Source organism: Mesoplodon densirostris, chromosome 1 (genome assembly GCF_025265405.1).
Source record: "Mesoplodon densirostris isolate mMesDen1 chromosome 1, mMesDen1 primary haplotype, whole genome shotgun sequence".
Lineage (NCBI taxonomy): Eukaryota > Metazoa > Chordata > Mammalia > Artiodactyla > Ziphiidae > Mesoplodon > Mesoplodon densirostris.
The window spans coordinates 130,704,105-130,725,485 of record NC_082661.1 but is presented as its reverse complement, the minus strand read 5'-3'; positions in this window follow the sequence as shown (position 1 = coordinate 130,725,485).

Below are 21,381 nucleotides of genomic sequence, written 5' to 3'. Positions count from 1 at the left end.
AGTGTACTGAGCATTGTGATGACAAAGGTCATGGAGCATTGTGATGAGAAGACCATGGATCATTGTGATGACGAGTGTCATGGGGCATTGTGATGACAAGTGTTATGGAATATTGTGATCACAAGGGTTTGGAGCATTGTGATGACAGAGCTCATGGAGCATTTTGATTCCATTGTGAAGACAATAGCCTGAAGCATTATGATGATGGGCATGGTGCATTGTGAAGACAGGGTTTATGGATCATTGAGATGAAAAGGGGCATGGAGAATTGTGATTACAGGGGTCTTGGAGAATTGTGATGAGAAGGGTCATGGAGGCTTGTGATGACAAGGCCATGGAACATCGTGATGGCATGGGTCATGGAGCATTGTTATGACAGGGGTAATGGAGCATTGTGATGGCAAGGTCATGGAGCATTGTGATGAGAAGGCCATGGAGCATTCTGATGACATGCGTCATGGAGCTTTGTGATGACAAGGGTATGGAGCATTGTGATTATAGGGGTTTTGGGGCATTGTTAGGACAAGGGTCATGGAGACCTGTGATGACAAGGCCGTGGAACGTTGTGATGACAGCGGTCAAGGAGAATTGTTATGACAGGGGTAATGGAGCATTGTGATGGCAAGGGCATGGAGCATTGTGATGAGAAGGCCATGGAGCATTCTGATGACATGCGTCATGAAGCTTTGTGATGACAAGGGCATGGAGCATTGTGATGAGAAGGGCATCGAGCAGTGTGATGACAAGCATCATGGAGCTTTTGGATGACAATTGCATGGAACAATGTGATGAGAGGGTTCATGGAGCATTGTGATGACAATGGCATGGAGCATTGTGATGCCAAGGGTCATCGAGCTTTGTGATGACAAAGGTCATGGAGCATTTTGATGACAAGGGCATGGTACATTGTGATGAGAAGGGCCGGGAGCATTGTGATGACAGTGTCATGGAGCAATTTGATGTAAAGGGTCATGGAACATTTTGATGACAGGGAATATGGAATATTGTGATGTCAGTGGTCATGGAGCATTTTGATGAAAAGGGTCATGGAGCATTTTGATGACAGGGGTTATGGAACATTTTGATGTCAGGGGTCATCGAACATTGTGATGATAAGTTCATGTAGCATTGTGATGACAGGAGTCATGGAACAATTTGATGACAGGGGTGAGGGAGTACTGTGATGAATAGTGATGTAACATTGTGATATCAGTGGTGAGAGAGCATTTTGATGAGAAGTGCATGGAGCATTGTGAGGACAAGGTTTACGGAGCATTGTGATGACAAGATTGTGGAGCACTGTGATGACAATCGCATGGCACATTTTGATGACATGGGTCATGGAGCATTGTGCTGACAAGCGCATGGAGCATTGTGATGACAAGGGTCATGGAGCATTGTGCTGAGAAAGGCATAGAGCATTGTGATTACAAGGGTCAAAGAGCATTGTGATGAAAACTTCATGAAGCATTGTGGTTAAAAAGGTCACAGAGGCTGTTGATGACGAGGGCATGGATCATTGTGATGACAAAGGTCATGAAGCATTGTGATGACTGGAGTCACGGAGCATTGTGATGACAGGGGTCATGGAACATTGTGATAACAAGGGCATGGAGCATTGTGATGACAAGGGCATGGAGCATTGGTCTAATAAATTTCATGGATTATTGCGATGACAGTTGGAATGGCGCATTGTGATGACAAGGGCATGGAGCAAAATGATGACCAGGTCATGCAGTATTGTGAAGACAGGTGTCAGGGAGCATTGTGATGACATATGTAATGGCCCATTGTGATGACAATGGCATGGAGCATTGTGATGCCAAGTGTCATGGATGATTCTGATGACAAAGGTAATGGAGCACTGTGATGACAAGGGCATGGATCATTGTGATGACAAGGGTCATGGAGCATTGGGCTGAAAATGTTCATGGAGTATTGTGATGACAGGGGTCATGGAGCATTGGGATAACTAGGGAATGGAGCATTGTGATGACAAGAGTCCCGGATCATTGTGTTGTCAGGTGTCATGGAGCGTGGTGATGACAGTGGTCATGGAGCATGGTGATGATATTGGTCATGGAGCATTGTGATGAGAAGGTCATGGAGCATTGGGCTGAAAATGTTCATTGGGTATTGTGATGACAGGGGTCATGGAGCATTGTGATGACAAGGGAATGGAGCATGGTGATGATAAGGTCCTGGAGCAATGTGATGAGAAGCCCATGGAGCCTTGTGATGACAAGTCTCATGGAGCATTCTGATGAAAAGGGGCATGGAACATTGTGATTACAGGGGTCTTGGAGCATTGTGATGACAAGAGCATGGAGTATTCTGATGACATGCGTCATGGAGCTTTGTGATGACAAGGGCATGGAGCATTGTGATTACAGGGGCCTTGGAGCATTGTGATGAAAAGGGCATGGATCATTGTGAAGAAAAAGGCATGGAGCCTTGTCCTGACAGGGTTCAAGGAGCATACAGACAACAAGTGTAAGGGAGTATTTTGATGACAAGTGTACTGAGCATTGTGATGACAAAGGTCATGGACATTGTGATGAGAAGACCATGGATAATTGTGATGACGAGCGTCACGGTGCATTGCGATGACAAGTATTATGGAATATTGTGATCACAAGGGTTTGGAGCATTGTAATGACAGAGCTCATGGAGCATTTTGATTTCAGTGTGATGACAATAGCCTGAAGCATTATGATGATGGGCATGGTGCATTGTGAAGACAGGTTTCATGGATCATTTAGATGAAAAGGGGCATGGAGAATTGTGATTACAGGGGTCTTGGAGCATTGTGATGAGAATGGTCATGGAGCCTTGTGATGACAAGGCCATGGAACATCGTGATGGCATGGGTCATTGAGCATTGTTATCACAGGTGTAATGAGCTTTTTGATGACAAGTGTATGGAGCATTGTGATTACAGGGGTCTTGGGGCATTGTGAGGACAATGGTCATGGAGACTTTTGATGACAAGGCCGTGGAACGTTGTGATGGCAGGGGTCAAGGAGCCTTGTATGACAGGGGTAATGGAGCATTGTGATGGCAAGGACATGGAGCATTGAGATGAGAAGGCCATGGAGCATTCTGATGACATGCGTCATGGAGCTTTGTGATGACAAGGGCATGGAGCATTGTGAAGAAAATGGCATGCAGCCTTGTCATGACAGGGTTCAAGGTGCATACAGACAACAAAATGTCAGGGAGCATTTTTTGACAAGTGTACTGAGCATTGTGATGACAAAGGTCATGGAGCATTTTGATGAGTAGACCATGGATAATTGTGATGACGTGCGTCATGGGGCATTGTGATGACAAGTATAAAGGAATATTGTGATCACAAGTGTTTGAAGAATTGTGATGACAGAGGTCATGGAGCATTTTGATTTCATTGTGATGACAATAGCCTGAAGCATTTTGATGATGGACAGGGTGCATTGTGATGACAGGGTGCATGGATTATTGAGATGAACAGGGGCATGGAGCATTGTGATTACAGAGGTCTTGGAGCATTTTGATGACAAGGGCACGGAGCATTGTGATTACAGGGGTCTTGGAGCATTGTGATGACAAGTGTCATGGAGGCTTGTGATGACAAGGCCGTGGAACATTGTGATGGCAGGGATCATTGAGCATTGTTATGACAGAGGTAATGGAGCATTGTGACGAGAAGGGCATGGAGCATTGGTCTGAAATGTTTCATTGATTATTGTGTTGAGAGTGGGCATGGGGCATTGTGATGACAAGGGCACGGAACACTGTGATACATGGGTCATGGAGGATTGTAATGACAAGGTCATGGAGCATTGTGATGAGAAGGCCATGGAGCATTCTGATGACATGCGTCATGGAGCTTTGTTATGACAAGGTTATGGAGCATTGTGATTACAGGGGTCTACGGGCATTGTGATGACAAGGGTCATGGAGACTTCTGATGACAAGGCCATGGAACGTTGTGATGGCTGGGGTCATGGAGCATTGTTATGACAGGGGTAATGGAGCATTGTGATGGCAAGGGAATGGAACATTGTGATGAGAAAGCCATGGAGCATTCTGATGACCTGCGTCATGGAGCTTTGTGATGACAAGGGCATGGAGCATTGTGATGAGAAGGGCATCGAGCAGTGTGATGACAAGCGTCATGGAGCTTTTTGATGACAATTGCATGGAACAATGTGATAAGAGGGTTCATGGAGCACTGTGATGACAATGGCATGCAGCATTGTGATGCCAAGGGTCATGGAGCATTGTGATGACAAAGGTCATGGAGCATTTTGATGACAAGGGCGTGGTGAATTGTGATGAGAAGGGCCGGGAGCATTGTGATGACAGCGTCATGGAGCAATTTGATGAAAAGGGTCATGGAACATTTTGATGACAGGGGTTATGGAACATTGTCATGTCATGGGTCATGGAGCATTTTGATGAAAAGGGTCATGGAGCATTTTGATGACAGGGGTTATGGAACATTGTGATGTCAGGGGTCATCGAACATTGTGGTGATAAGTTCATGTAGCATTGTGATGACAGGAGTCATGGAACATTGTGATGACAAGGGTGAGAGAGTACTGTGATGAATAGTGATGTAACATTGTGATATCAGTGGTGAGAGAGCATTTTGATGAGAAGTTCATGGAGCATTGTGAGGACAAGGTTTATGGAGCATTGTGATGACAAGATTGTGGAGCACTGTGATGACAAGCACATGACGCATTGTGATGACATGGGTCATGGAGCATTGTGCTGACAAGCACATGGAGCACTGTGATGACAAGGGTCATGGAGCATTGTGCTGAGAAAGGCATAGAGCATTGTGATGACAAGGGTCAAAGAGCATTGTGATGAAAACTTCATGGAGCATTGTGGTAAAAAAGGTCACAGAGATGGTTGATGACGAGGGCATGGACCATTAGGATGACAAAGGTCATGAAGCATTGTGATGACTGGAGTCACGGAGCATTGTGATGACAGGGGTCATGGAGCATTGTGATAACAAGGGCATGGAGCATTGTGATGACAAGGGCATGGAGCATTGGTCTAATAAGTTTCATGTATTATTGCGATGACAGTTGGAATGGCGCATTGTGATGACAAGGGCATGGAGCATTGTGATGATCAGGTCATGCAGTATTGTGAAGAGAGGTGTCAGGGAGCATTGTGATGACATATGTAATGGCCCATTGTGATGACAATGGCATGGAGCATTGTGATGCCAAGTGTCATGGAGGATTCTGATGACAAAGGTAATGGAGCACTGTGATGACAATGGCTGGGAGCATTGTGATGATAAGTTTCAGGGCGCACTGTGCAGACAAGTGCATGGAGAATTGTGATGACAAGGGTCATGGAGCATTCTGATGACAAGCTTGTGGAGTATTTTGATGACAATGGCATGGAGCATTGTGATGAAAACGGCATGGGGCATTGTGATGAAAAAGGCATGGAGCCTTTTTGTGACAGGGTTCAAGGAGCATTCTGATGACAAGTGTATTGAGAATTGTGATGACAAAGGTCATGGAGCATTCTGATGAAAAGGGCATGGAGTATTGTGATGACAGCCATCATGGAGCGTTGTGATGACAAGTGTTATGGAACATTGTGATCACAAGGGTTTGGAACATTGTGATGACAGAGGTCATGGATCATTTTGATTTCAAGGAGCATGGAGCATTGTGATGACAAGGGCATGAAGCAATGTGATCCCAAGGTTCATGGAGGATTGTGATGACAAGCGCATAGAGCATTGTAATGACAAGGTCATGTAGCATTTTGCTGACAAAGACATGGAGCATTGTGATGACAGGTGTCATGGAGCACTGTGATTACAAGCGTCACGGAGCATTTTGAATACAGGGGTCATGGAGCATTGGGATGACAAGGGCATGGATCATTGTGATGACAAGGGTCATGGAGCATTGGGCTGAAAATGTTCATGGAGTATTGTGATGACAGGGGTCATGGAGCATTGTGATGACTAGGGAATGGAGCACTGTGATGACAAGAGTCCCGGATCATTGTGTTGTCAGGTGTCATGGAGCGTAGTGATGACAGGGGTCTTGGAGTATGGTGATGATATTGGTCATGGAGCATTGTGATGAGAAGGTCATGGAGCATTGGGCTGAAAATGTTTATGGAGTAGTGTGATGACAGGGGTCATGGAGCATTGTGATGACAAGGGAATGGAGCATGGTGATGACAAGGTCCTGGAGCAATGTGATGAGAAGACCATGGAGCCTTGTGATGACAAGTCTCATGGAGCATACTGATGAAAAGGGGCATGGAGCATTGTGATTACAGGGGTCTTGGAGCATTGTGATGACAAGGGCATGGAGCATTGTGATGAGAAGGCCATGGAGCCTTGTGATGACAAGTCTCGTGGAGCATTCTGATGAAAACGGGCATGGAGCATTGTGATTACAGGGTTCTTGGAGCATTGTGATGACAAGGGCATGGAGCATTGTGATGAGAAGGTCATGGAGTATTGTGAAGACAGGTGTCAGGGAGCATTGTGATGACATATGTCATGGTCCATTGCGATGACAATGGCATGGAGCATTGTGATGCCAAATGTAATGGAGGATTGTGTTGACAAATATAATGGAGCATTGTGATGACAAGGGCTTGGAGCATTGTGCTGAGAAAGGCATAGAGCATTGTGATGACAAGGGTCAAAGAGCATTGTGATGAAAACTTCATGAAGCATTGTGGTTAAAAAGGTCACAGAGACTGTTGATGACGAGGGCATGGACCATTGTGATGACAAATGTCATGAAGCATTGTGATGACTGGAGTCACGGAGCATTGTGATGACAGGGGTCATGGAGCATTGTGATAACAAGGGCATGGAGCATTGTGATGACAAGGGCATGGAGCATTGGTCTAATAAGTTTCATGGATTATTGCGATGACATTTGGAATTGTGCATTGTGATGACAAGGGCATGGAGCATTATGATGACCAGGCCATGAAGTATTGTGAAGAGAGGTGTCAGGGAGCATTGTGATGACATATGTAATGGCCCATTGTGATGACAATGGCATGGAGCATTGTGATGCCAAGTGTCATGGATGATTCTGATGACAAAGGTAATGGAGCACTGTGATGACAATGGCTGGGAGCATTGTGATGACAAGGTTCAGGGCGCATTGTACTGACAAGTGCATGGAGAATTGTGATGACAAGGGTCATGGAGCATTCTGATGACAAGCTTGTGGAGTATTTTGATGACAATGGCATGGAGCATTGTGATGAAAACCGCATGGGGCATTGTGATGAAAAAGGCATGGAGACTTTTTGTGACAGGGTTCAAGGAGCATTCTGACGACAAGTGTCAGGGAGCATTGTGATACAAGTGTATTGAGAATTGTGATGACAAAGGTCATGGAGCATTGTGATGAAAAGGGCATGGAGTATTGTGATGACAGGCATCATGGAGCGTTGTGATGACAAGTGTTATGGAACATTGTGATCACAAGTGTTTGGAGCATTGTGATGACAGAGGTCATGGATCATTTTGATTTCAAGGAGCATGGAGCATTGTGATGACAAGGGCATGAAGCAATGTGATCCCAAGGTTCATGGAGGATTTTGATGACAATGGTAATGGAGGATTGTGATGATAAGCGCATAGAGCATTGTAATGACAAGGTCATGTAGCATTTTGCTGACAAAGGCATGGAGCATTGTGATGACAGGTGTCATGGAGCACTGTGATGACAAGCGTCATGGAGCATTGTGAATACAGGGGTCAAGGAGCATTGGGATGACAAGGGCATGGATCATTGTGATGACAAGTGTCATGGAGCATTGGGCTGAAAATGTTCATGGAGTATTGTGATGACAGGGGTCATGGAGCATTGTGATGACTAGGGAATGGAGCATTGTGATGACAAGAATCCCGGATCATTGTGTTGTCAGGTGTCATGGAGCGTGGTGATGACAGTGGTCATGGAGCATGGTGATGATATTGGTCATGGAGCATTGTGATGAGAAGGTCATGGAGCATTGGGCTGAAAATGTTCATTGGGTATTGTGATGACAGGGGTCATGGAGCATTGTGATGACAAGGGAATGGAGCATGGTGATGACAAGTTCCTGGAGCAATGTGATGAGAAGACCATGGAGCCTTGTGATGACAAGTCTCATGGAGCATACTGATGAAAAGGGGCATGGAACATTGTGATTACAGGGGTCTTGGAGCATTGTGATGACAAGGGCATGGAGTATTCTGATGACATGCGTCATGGAGCTTTGTGATGACAAGGGCATGGAGCATTGTGATTACAGGGGCCTTGGAGCATTGTGATGAAAAGGGCATGGATCATTGTGAAGAAAATGGCATGGAGCCTTGTCCTGACAGGGTTCAAGGAGCATACAGACAACAAGTGTCAGGGAGCATTTTGATGAAAAGTGTACTGAGCATTGTGATGACAAAGGTCATGGAGCATTGTGATGAGAAGACCATGGATAATTGTGATGACGAGCGTCACGGTGCATTGCGATGACAAGTGTTATGGAATATTGTGATCACAAGGGTTTGGAGCATTGTGATGACAGAGCTCATGGAGCATTTTGATTTCAGTGTGATGACAATAGCCTGAAGCGTTATGATGATGGGCATGGTGCATTGTGAAGACAGGGTTCATGGATCATCGAGATGAAAAGGGGCATGGAGAATTGTGATTACAGGGGTCTTGGAGCATTGTGATGAGAAGGGTCATGGAGCCTGGTGATGACAAGGCCATGGAACATCGTGATGGAATGGGTCATTGAGCATTGTTATGACAGGTGTAATGAGCTTTGTGATGACAAGGGTATGGAGCATTGTGATTACAGGGGTCTTGGGGAATTGTGAGGACAAGGGTCATGGAGACTTGTGATGACAAGGCCGTGGAACGTTGTGATGGCAGGGGTCAAGGAGCCTTTTTATGACAGGGGTAATGGAGCATTGTGATGAGAAGGCCATGGAGCATTCTGATGACATGCGTCATGAAGCTTTGTGATGACAAGGGCATGGAGCATTGTGATGAGAAGGGCATCGAGCAGTGTGATGACAAGCGTCATGGAGCTTTTGGATGACAATTGCATGGAACAATGTGATGAGAGGTTTCATGGAGCATTGTGATGACAACTGCATGGAGCATTGTGACGCCAAGGGTCATCGAGCTTTGTGATGACAAAGGTCATGGAGCATTTTGATGACAAGGGCGTGGAGCATTGTGATGAGAAGGGCCGGGAGCATTGTGATGACAGCGTCATGGAGCAATTTGATGTAAAGGGTCATGGAACATTTTGATGACAGGGATTATGGAACATTGTGATGTCAGGTGTCATGGAGCATTTTGATGAAAAGGGTCATGGAGCATTTTGATGAGAGGGGTTATGGAACAGTGTGATGTCAGGGGTCATCGAACATTGTGATGATAAGTTCATGTAGCATTGTGATGACAGGAGTCATGGAACAATTTGATGACAGGGGTGAGGGAGTACTGTGATGAATAGTGATGTAACATTGTGATATCAGTGGTGAGAGAGCATTTTGATGAGAAGTGCATGGAGCATTGTGATGACAAGGTTTATGGAGCATTGTGATGACAAGATTGTGGAGCACTGTGATGACAAGCGCATGGCACATTGTGATGACATGGGTCATGGAGCATTGTGCTGACAAGCGCATGGAGCATTGTGATGACAAGGGTCATGGAGCATTGTGCTGAGAAAGGCATAGAGCATTGAGATGACAAGGGTCAAAGAGCATTGTGATGAAAACTTCATGAAGCATTGTGGTTAAAAAGGTCACAGAGACTGTTGATGACGAGGGCATGGACCATTGTGATGACAAATGTCATGAAGCATTGTGATGACTGGAGTCACGGAGCATTGTGATGACAGGGGTCATGGAGCATTGTGATAACAAGGGCATGGAGCATTGTGATGACAAGGGCATGGAGCATTTTGATTTCAGTGTGATGACAATAGCCTGAAGCGTTATGATGATGGGCATGGTGCATTGTGAAGACAGGGTTCATGGATCATCGAGATGAAAAGGGGCATGGAGAATTGTGATTACAGGGGTCTTGGAGCATTGTGATGAGAAGGGTCATGGAGCCTGGTGATGACAAGGCCATGGAACATCGTGATGGAATGGGTCATTGAGCATTGTTATGACAGGTGTAATGAGCTTTGTGATGACAAGGGTATGGAGCATTGTGATTACAGGGGTCTTGGGGCATTGTGAGGACAAGGGTCATGGAGACTTGTGATGACAAGGCCGTGGAACGTTGTGATGGCAGGGGTCAAGGAGCCTTTTTATGACAGGGGTAATGGAGCATTGTGATGGCAAGGGCATGGAGCATTGTGATGAGAAGGCCATGGAGCATTCTGATGACATGCGTCATGAAGCTTTGTGATGACAAGGGCATGGAGCATTGTGATGAGAAGGGCATCGAGCAGTGTGATGACAAGCGTCATGGAGCTTTTGGATGACAATTGCATGGAACAATGTGATGAGAGTTTTCATGGAGCACTGTGATGACAATTGCATGGAGCATTGTGACGCCAAGGGTCATGGAGCTTTGTGATGACAAAGGTCATGGAGCATTTTGATGACAAGGGCGTGGTGCGTTGTGAAGAGAAGGGCCGGGAGCATTGTGATGACAGCGTCATGGAGCAATTTGATGTAAAGGGTCATGGAACATTTTGATGACAGGGATTATGGAACATTGTGATGTCAGGTGTCATGGAGCATTTTGATGAAAAGGGTCATGGAGCATTTTGATGACAGGGGTTATGGAACAGTGTGATGTCAGGGGTCATCGAACATTGTGATGATAAGTTCATGTAGCATTGTGATGACAGGAGTCATGGAACAATTTGATGACAGGGGTGAGGGAGTACTGTGATGAATAGTGATGTAACATTGTGATATCAGTGGTGAGAGAGCATTTTGATGAGAAGTGCATGGAGCATTGTGATGACAAGGTTTATGGAGCATTGTGATGACAAGATTGTGGAGCACTGTGATGACAAGCGCATGGCACATTGTGATGACATGGGTCATGGAGCATTGTGCTGACAAGCGCATGGAGCATTGTGATGACAAGGGTCATGGAGCATTGTGCTGAGAAAGGCATAGAGCATTGAGATGACAAGGGTCAAAGAGCATTGTGATGAAAACTTCATGAAGCATTGTGGTTAAAAAGGTCACAGAGACTGTTGATGACGAGGGCATGGACCATTGTGATGACAAATGTCATGAAGCATTGTGATGACTGGAGTCACGGAGCATTGTGATGACAGGGGTCATGGAGCATTGTGATAACAAGGGCATGGAGCATTGTGATGACAAGGGCATGGAGCATTGGTCTAATAAGTTTCATGGATTATTGCGATGACATTTGGAATTGTGCATTGTGATGAGAAGGTCATGGAGCATTGGGCTGAAAATGTTCATTGGGTATTGTGATGACAGGGGTCATGGAGCATTGTGATGACAAGGGAATGGAGCATGGTGATGACAAGGTCCTGGAGCAATGTGATGAGAAGACCATGGAGCCTTGTGATGACAAGTCTCATGGATCATACTGATGAAAAGGGGCATGGAACATTGTGATTACAGGGGTCTTGGAGCATTGTGATGACAAGGGCATGGAGTATTCTGATGACATGCGTCATGGAGCTTTGTGATGACAAGGGCATGGAGCATTGTGATTACAGGGGCCTTGGAGCATTGTGATGAAAAGGGCATGGATCATTGTGAAGAAAAAAGCATGGAGCCTTGTCCTGACAGGGTTCAAGGAGCATACAGACAACAAGTGTCAGGGAGCATTTTGATGACAAGTGTACTGAGCATTGTGATGACAAAGGTCATGGAGCATTGTGATGAGAAGACCATGGATAATTGTGATGACGAGCGTCACGGTGCATTGCGATGACAAGTGTTATGGAATATTGTGATCACAAGGGTTTGGAGCATTGTGATGACAGAGCTCATGGAGCATTTTGATTTCAGTGTGATGACAATAGCCTGAAGCGTTATGATGATGGGCATGGTGCATTGTGAAGACAGGGTTCATGGATCATCGAGATGAAAAGGGGCATGGAGAATTGTGATTACAGGGGTCTTGGAGCATTGTGATGAGAAGGGTCATGGAGCCTGGTGATGACAAGGCCATGGAACATCGTGATGGAATGGGTCATTGAGCATTGTTATGACAGGTGTAATGAGCTTTGTGATGACAATGGTATGGAGCATTGTGATTACAGGGGTCTTGGGGCATTGTGAGGACAAGGGTCATGGAGACTTGTGATGACAAGGCCGTGGAACGTTGTGATGGCAGGGGTCAAGGAGCCTTTTTATGACAGGGGTAATGGAGCATTGTGATGGCAAGGGCATGGAGCATTGTGATGAGAAGGCCATGGAGCATTCTGATGACATGCGTCATGAAGCTTTGTGATGACAAGGGCATGGAGCATTGTGATGAGAAGGGCATCGAGCAGTGTGATGACAAGCGTCATGGAGCTTTTGGATGACAATTGCATGGAACAATGTGATGAGAGGTTTCATGGAGCATTGTGATGACAATTGCATGGAGCATTGTGACGCCAAGGGTCATCGAGCTTTGTGATGACAAAGGTCATGGAGCATTTTGATGACAAGGGCATGGTGCATTGTGATGAGAAGGGCCGGGAGCATTGTGATGACAGCGTCATGGAGCAATTTGATGTAAAGGGTCATGGAACATTTTGATGACAGGGATTATGGAACATTGTGATGTCAGGTGTCATGGAGCATTTTGATGAAAAGGGTCATGGAGCATTTTGATGACAGGGGTTATGGAACAGTGTGATGTCAGGCGTCATCGAACATTGTGATGATAAGTTCATGTAGCATTGTGATGACAGGAGTCATGGAACAATTTGATGACAGGGGTGAGGGAGTACTGTGATGAATAGTGATGTAACATTGTGATATCAGTGGTGAGAGAGCATTTTGATGAGAAGTGCATGGAGCATTGTGATGACAAGGATTATGGAGCATTGTGATGACAAGATTGTGGAGCACTGTGATGATAAGCGCATGGCACATTGTGATGACATGGGTCATGGAGCATTGTGCTGACAAGCGCATGGAGCATTGTGATGACAAGGGGCATGGAGCATTGTGCTGAGAAAGGCATAGAGCATTGTGATGACAAGGGTCAAAGAGCATTGTGATGAAAACTTCATGAAGCATTGTGGTTAAAAAGGTCACAGAGACTGTTTATGACGAGGGCATGGACCATTGTGATGACAAATGTCATGAAGCATTGTGATGACTGGAGTCACGGAGCATTGTGATGACAGGGGTCATGGAGCATTGTGATAACAAGGGCATGGAGCATTGTGATGACAAGGGCATGGAGCATTGGTCTAATAAGTTTCATGGATTATTGCGATGACAGTTGGAATGGCGCATTGTGATGACAAGGGCATGGAGCATTGTGATGATCAGGTCATGCAGTATTGTGAAGAGAGGTGTCAGGGAGCATTGTGATGACATATGTAATGGCCCATTGTGATGACAATGGCATGGAGCATTGTGATGCCAAGTGTCATGGAGGATTCTGATGACAAAGGTAATGGAGCACTGTGATGACAATGGCAGGGAGCATTGTGATGATAAGGGTCAGGGCGCACTGTGCTGACAAGTGCATGGAGAATTGTGATGACAAGGGTCATGGAGCATTCTGATGACAAGCTTGTGGAATATTTTGATGACAATGGCATGGAGCATTGTGATGAAAAATGTCATGAAGCATTGTGATGACTGGAGTCACGGAGCATTGTGATGACAGGGGTCATGGAGCATTGTGATAACAAGGGCATGGAGCATTGTGATGACAAGGGCATGGAGCATTGGTCTAATAAGTTTCATGGATTATTGCGATGACATTTGGAATGGCGCATTGTGATGACAAGGGCATGGAGCATTATGATGACCAGGTTATGCAGTATTGTGAAGACAGGTGTCAGGGAGCATTGTGATGACATATGTAATTGCCCATTGTGATGACAATGGCATGGAGCATTGTGATGCCAAGTGTCATGGATGATTCTGATGACAAAGGTAATGGAGCACTGTGATGACAATGGCTGGGAGCATTGTGATGACAAGGTTCAGGGCGCATTGTGCTGACAAGTGCATGGAGAATTGTGATGACAAGGGTCATGGAGCATTCTGATGACAAGCTTGTGGAGTATTTTGATGACAATGGCATGGAGCATTGTGATGAAAACCGCATGGGGCATTGTGATGAAAAAGGCATAGAGACTTTTTGTGACAGGGTTCAAGGAGCATTCTGACGACAAGTGTCAGGGAGCATTGTGATAACTAGTGTATTGAGAATTGTGATGACAAAGGTCATGGAGCATTGTGATGAAAAGGGCATGGAGTATTGTGATGACAGGCATCATGGAGCGTTGTGATGACAAGTGTTATGGAACATTGTGATCACAAGTGTTTGGAGCATTGTGATGACAGAGGTCATGGATCATTTTGATTTCAAGGAGCATGGAGCATTGTGATGACAAGGGCATGAAGCAATGTGATCCCAAGGTTCATGGAGGATTTTGATGACAATGGTAATGGAGGATTGTGATGACAAGCGCATAGAGCATTGTAATGACAAGGTCATGTAGCATTTTGCTGACAAAGGCATGGAGCATTGTGATGACAGGTGTCATGGAGCACTGTGATGACAAGCGTCATGGAACATTGTGAATACAGGGGTCATGGAGCATTGGGATGACAAGGGCATGCATCATTGTGATGACAAGTGCCATGGAGCATTGGGCTGAAAATGTTCATGGAGTATTGTGATGACAGGGGTCATGGAGCATTGGGATGACTAGGGAATGGAGCACTGTGATGACAAGAGTCCCGGATCATTGTGTTGTCATGTGTCATGGAGCGTGGTGATGACAGTGGTCATGGAGCATGGTGATGATATTGGTCATGGAGCATTGTGATGAGAAGGTGATGGAGCATTGGGCTGAAAATGTTCATTGGGTATTGTGATGACAGGGGTCATGGAGCATTGTGATGACAAGGGAATGGAGCATGGTGATGACAAGGTCCTGGAGCAATGTGATGAGAAGACCATGGAGCCTTGTGATGACAAGTCTCATGGAGCATACTGATGAAAAGGGGCATGGAACATTGTGATTACAGGGGTCTTGGAGCATTGTGATGACAAGGGCATGGAGTATTCTGATGACATGCGTCATGGAGCTTTGTGATGACAAGGGCATGGAGCATTGTGATTACAGGGCCCTTGGAGCATTGTGATGAAAAGGGCATGGATCATTGTGAAGAAAAAGGCATGGAGCCTTGTCCTGACAGGGTTCAAGGAGCATACAGACAACAAGTGTCAGGGAGCATTTTGATGACAAGTGTTCTGAGCATTGTGATGACAAAGGTCATGGAGCATTGTGATGAGAAGACCATGGATAATTGTGATGACGAGCGTCACGGTGCATTGCGATGACAAGTGTTATGGAATATTGTGATCACAAGGGTTTGGAGCATTGTGATGACAGAGCTCATGGAGCATTTTGATTTCAGTGTGATGACAATAGCCTGAAGCATTATGATGATGGGCATGGTGCATTGTGAAGACAGGGTTCATGGATCATTGAGATGAAAAGGGGCATGGAGAATTGTGATTACAGGGGTCTTGTAGAATTGTGATGAGAAGGGTCATGGAGCCTTGTGATGACAAGGCCATGGAACATCGTGATGGAATGGGTCATTGAGCATTGTTATGACAGGTGTAATGAGCTTTGTGATGACAAGGGTATGGAGCATTGTGATTACATGGGTCTTGGGGCATTGTGAGGACAAGGGTCATGGAGACTTGTGATGACAAGGCCGTGGAACGTTGTGATGGCAGTGGTCAAGGAGCCTTTTTATGACAGGGGTAATGGAGCATTGTGATGGCAAGGGCATGGAGCAGTATGATGACAAGGGCCATTGAGAATTTTCATGACAAGGTCGTGAAGCATTGTGATGACAAGGTCCTGGAGCATTGTGAGGAGAAAACCATGGAGCCTTGTGATGACAAGTCTCATGGAGCATACTGAAGAAAAGGGGCATGGAGCATTGTTATTACAGGGGTAATGGAGCATTGTGATGGCAAGGGCATGGAGCATTGTGATGAGAAGGCCAAGGAGCATTCTGATGACATGCGTCATTGAGCTTTGTGATGACAGGGGCATGGAGTATTGTGATTACAGGGGTCTTGGAGCATTGTGATGAAAAGGGCATGGATCCTTGTGAAGAAAAAGGCATGGAGCCTTGTCCTGACAGGGTTCAAGGAGCATACAGACAACAAGTGTCAGGGAGCATTTTGATAACAAGTGTACTGAGCATTGTGATGACAAAGGTCATGGAGCATTGTGATGAGAAGACCATGGATCATTGTGATGACGAGCGTCATGGGGCATTGTGATGACAAGTGTTATGGAATATTGTGATCACAAGGGTTTGGAGCATTGTGATGACAGAGCTCATGGAGCATTTTGATTTCATTGTGAAGACAATAGCCTGAAGCATTATGATGATGGGCATGGTGCATTGTGAAGACAGGGTTCATGGATCATTGAGATGAAAAGGGGCATGGAGAATTGTGATTACAGGGGTCTTGGAGAATTGTGAGGAGAAGGGTCATGGAGCCTGGTGATGACAAGGCCATGGAACATCGTGATGGCATGTGTCATGGAGCATTGTTATGACAGGGGTAATGGAGCATTGTGATGGCAAGGTCATGGAGCATTGTGATGAGAAGGCCATGGAGCATTCTGATGACATGGGTCATGGAGCTTTGTGATGACAAGGGTATGGAGCATTGTGATTATAGGCGTCTTGGGGCATTGTGAGGACAAGGGTCATGGAGACTTGTGATGACAAGGCCGTGGAACGTTGTGATGGCAGCGGTCAAGGAGAATTGTTATGACAGGGGTAATGGAGCATTGTGATGGCAAGGGCATGGAGCATTGTGATGAGAAGGCCATGGAGCATTCTGATGACATGCGTCATGAAGCTTTGTGATGACAAGGGCATGGAGCATTGTGATGAGAAGGGCATCGAGCAGTGTGATGACAAGCGTCATGGAGCTTTTGGATGACAATTGCATGGAACAATGTGATGAGAGGTTTCATGGAGCATTGTGATGACAATTGCATGGAGCATTGTGACGCCAAGGGTCATCGAGCTTTGTGATGACAAAGTCATGGAGCATTTTGATGACAAGGGCATGGTGCATTGTGATGAGAAGGGCCGGGAGCATTGTGATGACAGCGTCATGGAGCAATTTGATGTAAAGGGTCATGGAACATTTTGATGACAGGGATTATGGAACATTGTGATGTCAGGTGTCATGGAGCATTTTGATGAAAAGGGTCATGGAGCATTTTGATGAGAGGGGTTATGGAACAGTGTGATGTCAGGGGTCATCGAACATTGTGATGATAATTTCATGTAGCATTGTGATGACAGGAGTCATGGAACAATTTGATGACAGGGGTGAGGGAGTACTGTGATGAATAGTGATGTAACATTGTGATATCAGTGGTGAGAGAGCATTTTGATGAGAAGTGCATGGAGCATTGTGATGACAAGGTTTATGGAGCATTGTGATGACAAGAGTGTGGAGCACTGTGATGACAAGCGCATGGCACATTGTGATGACATGGGTCATGGAGCATTGTGCTGACAAGCGCATGGAGCATTGTGATGACAAGGGTCATGGAGCATTGTGCTGAGAAAGGCATAGAGCATTGTGATGACAAGGGTCAAAGAGCATTGTGATGAAAACTTCATGAAGCATGGTGGTTAAAAAGGTCACAGAGACTGTTGATGACGAGGGCATGGACCATTGTGATGACAAATGTCATGAAGCATTGTGATGACTGGAGTCACGGAGCATTGTGATGACAGGGGTCATGGAGCATTGTGATAACAAGGGCATGGAGCATTGTGATGACAAGGGCATGGAGCATTGGTCTAATAAGTTTCATGGATTATTGCGATGACATTTGGAATTGTGCATTGTGATGACAAGGGCATGGAGCATTATGATGACCAGGCCATGCAGTATTGTGAAGACAGGTGTCAGGGAGCATTGTGATGACATATGTAATGGCCCATTGTGATGACAATGGCATGGAGCATTGTGATGCCAAGTGTCATGGATGATTCTGATGACAAAGGTAATGGAGCACTGTGATGACAATGGCTGGGAGCATTGTGATGACAAGGTTCAGGGCGCATTGTGCTGACAAGTGCATGGAGAATTGTGATGACAAGGGTCATGGAGCATTCTGATGACAAGCTTGTGGAGTATTTTGATGACAATGGCATGGAGCATTGTGATGAAAACCGCATGGGGCATTGTGATGAAAAAGGCATGGAGACTTTTTGTGATAGGGTTCAAGGAGCATTCTGACGACAAGTGTCAGGGAGCATTGTGATAACAAGTGTATTGAGAATTGTGATGACAAAGGTCATGGAGCATTGTGATGAAAAGGGCATGGAGTATTGTGATGACAGGCATCATGGAGCGTTGTGATGACAAGTGTTATGGAACATTGTGATCACAAGTGTTTGGAGCATTGTGATGACAGAGGTCATGGATCATTTTGATTTCAAGGAGCATGGAGCATTGTGATGACAAGGGCATGAAGCAATGTGATCCCAAGGTTCATGGAGGATTTTGATGACAATGGTAATGGAGGATTGTGATGACAAGCGCATAGAGCATTGTAATGACAAGGTCATGTAGCATTTTGCTGACAAAGGCATGGAGCATTGTGATGACAGGTGTCATGGAGCACTGTGATGACAAGCGTTACGGAGCATTGTGAATACAGGGGTCATGGAGCATTGGGATGACAAGGGCATGGATCATTGTGATGACAAGTGTCATGGAGCATTGGGCTGAAAATGTTCATGGAGTATTGTGATGACAGGGGTCATGGAGCATTGGGATGACTAGGCAATGGAGCATTGTGATGACAAGAGTCCCGGATCATTGTGTTGTCATGTGTCATGGAGCGTGGTGATGACAGTGGTCATGGAGCATGGTGATGATATTGGTCATGGAGCATTGTGATGAGAAGGTCATGGAGCATTTGGCTGAAAATGTTCATTGGGTATTGTGATGACAGGGGTCATGGAGCATTGTGATGACAAGGGAATGGAGCATGGTGATGACAAGGTCCTGGAGCAATGTGATGAGAAGACCATGGAGCCTTGTGATGACAAGTCTCATGGAGCATACTGATGAAAAGGGGCATGGAACATTGTGATTACAGGGGTCTTGGAGCATTGTGATGACAAGGGCATGGAGTATTCTGATGACATGCGTCATGGAGCTTTGTGATGACAAGGGCATGGAGCATTATGATTACAGGGGCCTTGGAGCATTGTGATGAAAAGGGAATGGATCATTGTGAAGAAAAAGGCATGGAGCCTTGTCCTGACAGGGTTCAAGGAGCATACAGACAACAAGTGTCAGGGAGCATTTTGATGACAAGTGTTCTGAGCATTGTGATGACAAAGGTCATGGAGCATTGTGATGAGAAGACCATGGATAATTGTGATGACGAGCGTCACGGTGCATTGCGATGACAAGTGTTATGGAATATTGTGATCACAAGGGTTTGGAGCATTGTGATGACAGAGCTCATGGAGCATTTTGATTTCAGTGTGATGACAATAGCCTGAAGCATTATGATGATGGGCATGGTGCATTGTGAAGACAGGGTTCATGGATCATTGAGATGAAAAAGGGCATGGAGAATTGTGATTACAGGGGTCTTGGAGCATTGTGATGAGAAGGGTCATGGAGGCTTGTGATGACAAGGCCATGGAACATCGTGATGGAATGGGTCATTGAGCATTGTTATGACAGGTGTAATGAGCTTTGTGATGACAAGGGTATGGAGCATTGTGATTACAGGGGTCTTGGGGCATTGTGATGACAAGGGTCATGGAGACTTGTGATGACAAGGCCGTGGAACGTTGTGATGGCAGGGGTCAAGGAGCCTTGTTATGACAGGGGTAATGGAGCATTGTGATGGCAAGGGCATGGAGCATTGTGAAGAAAATGGCATGGAGCCTTGTCATGACAGGGTTCAAGGAGCATACAGACAACAAATGTCAGGGAGCATTTTTTGACAAGTGTACTGAGCATTGTGATGACAAAGGTCATGGAGCATTTTGATGAGTAGACCATGGATAATTGTGATGACGAGCGTCATGGGGCATTGTGATGACAAGCATAATGGAATATTGTGATCACAAGTGTTTGAAGAATTGTGATGACAGAGGTCATGGAGCATTTTGATTTCATTGTGATGACAATAGCCTGAAGCATTTTGATGATGGACAGGGTGCATTGTGATGACAGGGTGCATGGATTATTGAGATGAACAGGGGCATGGAGCATTGTGATTACAGAGGTCTTAGAGCATTTTGATGACAAGGGCACGGAGCATTGTGATTACAGGGGTCTTGGAGCATTGTGATGACAAGTGTCATGGAGGCTTGTGATGACAAGGCCGTGGAACATTGTGATGGCAGGGATCATTGAGCATTGTTATGACAGAGGTAATGGAGCATTGTGACGAGAAGGGCATGGAGCATTGGTCTGAAATGTTTCATTGATTATTGTGCTGAGAGTGGGCATGGGGCATTGTGATGACAAGGGCATGGAACACTGTGATACATGGGTCATGGAGGATTGTAATGACAAGGGCATGGAGCATTGTGATGAGAAGGTCATCGAGCATTGTGATGACAAGTGTCATGGAGCTTTGTGATGACAAGGGCATGGAGCAATGTGATGAGAGGATTCATGGAGCATTGTGCTGACAATGATATGGAGCATTGAGATGACAAGGGTCATGGAGCTTTGTGATGACAAAGGTCATGGAGCATTTTGATGACAAGGGCGTGGTGCATTGTGATGAGAAGGGCAGGGAGTATTTTGATGACAGGGTCATGCAGCAATTTGATGAAAAGTGTAATGGAACATTTTGATGACAGGGTTTATAGAACTTTGTGATGTCAGGGGTCATTGAGCTTTGGGATGAAAAGGGTCATGGAGCATTTTGATGACAGGGGTTATGGAACATTGTGATGTCAAGGGTCATGGAACATTGTGATGATAAGGGGATGTAGCATTGTGATGACAGGGGTCATGGAACATTGTGATTACAGGGGTGATGGAGTATTGTGATGACTAGTGATGGAGCATTGTGATATCTCTGGTGAGAGAGCATTTTGATGATAAGTGCATGGAGCATTGTGATGACAAGGTTTAT